The sequence below is a fragment of the Cyanistes caeruleus genome, chromosome 29 (genome assembly GCF_971803275.1).
Source record: "Cyanistes caeruleus chromosome 29, bCyaCae1.hap1.1, whole genome shotgun sequence".
NCBI lineage: Eukaryota > Metazoa > Chordata > Aves > Passeriformes > Paridae > Cyanistes > Cyanistes caeruleus.
The window spans coordinates 2,553,524-2,556,075 of record NC_141729.1 but is presented as its reverse complement, the minus strand read 5'-3'; the positions used below and the strand labels follow the sequence as shown (position 1 = coordinate 2,556,075).

General features: G+C 46.7%; 1 long non-coding RNA gene across 1 annotated transcript; it reads left to right on the top strand.

The window, feature by feature from the left end:
- The first annotated feature begins 841 nt into the window (after window positions 1–841).
- On the top strand, window positions 842–2,022 carry LOC111938803 (uncharacterized). The gene is made up of 2 exons (XR_002869094.2): window positions 842–942; window positions 1,456–2,022. It is a non-coding gene; the product is annotated as an uncharacterized LOC111938803 (long non-coding RNA).
- The last annotated feature ends 530 nt before the right edge of the window (window positions 2,023–2,552 follow it).

Sequence of the window (2,552 nt, the reverse complement as noted above, 5' to 3'; positions counted from 1 at the left end):
TTTTCTAACCTGGAAGAGAAATTCAAGCACCTCTCCTTTTCTCAAGACTCCCTGGTTTAAGCAGCAGCAGCAGCACACCATGAGAGTCAGGTTTGTGTGGGGTTGGGATGGAGAAGGACTTCTCCCAACACTTCCCTGCCATTGCAGGGACTTGATTGGAATTTACCAGCAGGGTCCCTCTGACACTGAAATTGCTGCAGTCATTTCTTTGTCTTTAAAATGCCATATAATTGCTAATGTAATTAGTGATGTATACAGAGGGGGCCCGTGCAATTACCAAGTCCTAAGATCAAGTAATTAATGTTCTGTCAACAAAACAGCAACTGTTTCATTAACAACTGTCTGGGTTTGAAAACAGATCAACTCAGAACATACCCACTTGGCTGAGTTTGGCAAGAGCAGTGGATTCCAGCCCAGAACACACCAGCCTGGATCAGCAGGGTGTGGAAAATGGGATTGTGCCGTTCCCACCTCCAGCTCCAGTTATTCCTCCCCCAGGAAGATGAGGATTCACCACCACTGCCCATAGGGACAGCTGGAGGTCCCAGTTTTAGGGATAATCTCTGGTTTTAAAAAATCTGCAGAGGGTTTCTAGGACCTGCAAACGTTCATTGGATTGCAGGACCTGGAATTTTGGTGAGGCCTATGATTTTGCTGACCTCTGAATTTCCTTTGTATTCCCAAGGTTTTCTGAGCTACCACCACCCCAAGCACCTCCCTCAAAGGGACAGGATTGGGGTGCCCACCCTGGTCTGATTTCTCACTCTCCTTCCTTTACGAATTTGAGTTTTACAAAGGTTTTTTTACCCAGGTTTTCACCTTGTCCTTTTCCTCCCAGCTCTTTGGAGAGCTCACACCCCTCCAAGTGGCAGCCAGCCCCCCTTTGGTGTCCCTTGCCTGTCTCCTTGTCTCAGTGCTTCTGTCCAGAGCCCATCCTGCAAGGTGAGACCCTGAAAGGTGCAGCCTGGAAGGAGCTGTGCTGGTTCCTCCCCAGCTCCAGCTTCTCTGCTCTGCCCCCTCAGCACCACCCACTGCTCCTGCACCTCTCAGTTTGCTGTTTGCATTTGCTCTTTGGGGTTTGAATTTGGTATTTGGGGTTTGCATTTGTTGTTTGGGGTTTGAATTTGGTATTTGGGGTTTGCATTTGCTCTTTGGGGTTTGAATTTGGTATTTGGGGTTTGCATTTGCTCTTTGGGGTTTGAATTTGGTATTTGGGGTTTGCATTTGTTGTTTGGGGTTTGAATTTGGTATTTGGGGTTTGCATTTGCTCTTTGGGGTTTGAATTTGGTATTTGGGGTTTGCATTTGTTGTTTGGGGTTTGAATTTGGTATTTGGGGTTTGCATTTGCTCTTTGGGGTTTGAATTTGGTATTTGGGGTTTGCATTTGCTGTTCAGGGAGGGATCCCAGGACACAGCTCAGACTTGGAGTCCTGATGCATCACCTCCAATTTCCAGGTTGGGAATGATCCCTGTACCCCCAACACCACATTTGCTGAGCCTCCAGCCCAGGATGAGCTCAGTGCTCCACCCCATTCCTCAGAGGATGGAATTCCCAATCCTCCAGCCGCTGTACCTGCTCTCCATGCCCACTTTTCCCTCAGCACAGGGGCCAGAGCACAGCACAGGAGCTGTGGCAGGCTGGAATTAAGCAGCAGGAGCAAGAGGGATCAGCGAGGATTTCCGGGGAGATTTGAAACACAAACAAGCATGAGGAACTCTAAAAGTACACAATTTTTACTCCCGCTCTGTGTGTGTCGTTTTATTACAGGGTAATTAAAGAACACTTTAAAATTGTGATTAATGGGCTTTTTAGCTTCAGAGAAATCACATCTTTGATGTCAGTTGCTTAAACATTCAGTTTACTTTGCCATTGAGGAATGGAAATAAATAAAGAATGCCGAGGATGCTTTTTTCCCCTTTCCTGCTTTCTACAGGGAAGGTTTGTAACACTCACATGGATAAAAATGGGATTTATGCAAGGAAAAAATGCCCTCCCAGTCTGACTGAATGAAACCCTGGTCACAGGGTTCAGCTCTGGTCCCACTCAGTGTCACAGTGGGACTCCAGCTGCACTTGGTGCTTACACAGAATTTGGAGGTTCCCTCTTCTGGGAAGCTCCACACAGCAGCAATAATTCAGATTATTGGATTTTAAAGGGGGTGGGGGGAAGAAACTGTGATGATGCAGATCCCAAACCAGCACCAGGTACCTTCACAGCCCATTCCCTGGGGAAAAGACGCTTCCCTGGATGGAGGGAACAAGCTGTTCCTGGTCTCTTTAGCAACATCTCAGGTGCCCAAAACCTGTTTTGCTGCTTAGTTTGAGGCACTGATTGAAGCAATACCCCTCCTAGGGTGCTTGTTTTTATTTCTTAGGACTATTTTTAACCACGGGTGCATTTGTACAGAGTGGGGAGTTAAGGAAGTGATCAGTTCTAATTGCTTTTATTTCTCCTCCCATTTAAAATCTGGGCTCCAACACCACCCACAAACCCTAAACCCCACACTTTTTATCATAAACGTTATGGAGGTGCTTAGTCCCATAGTATTTTC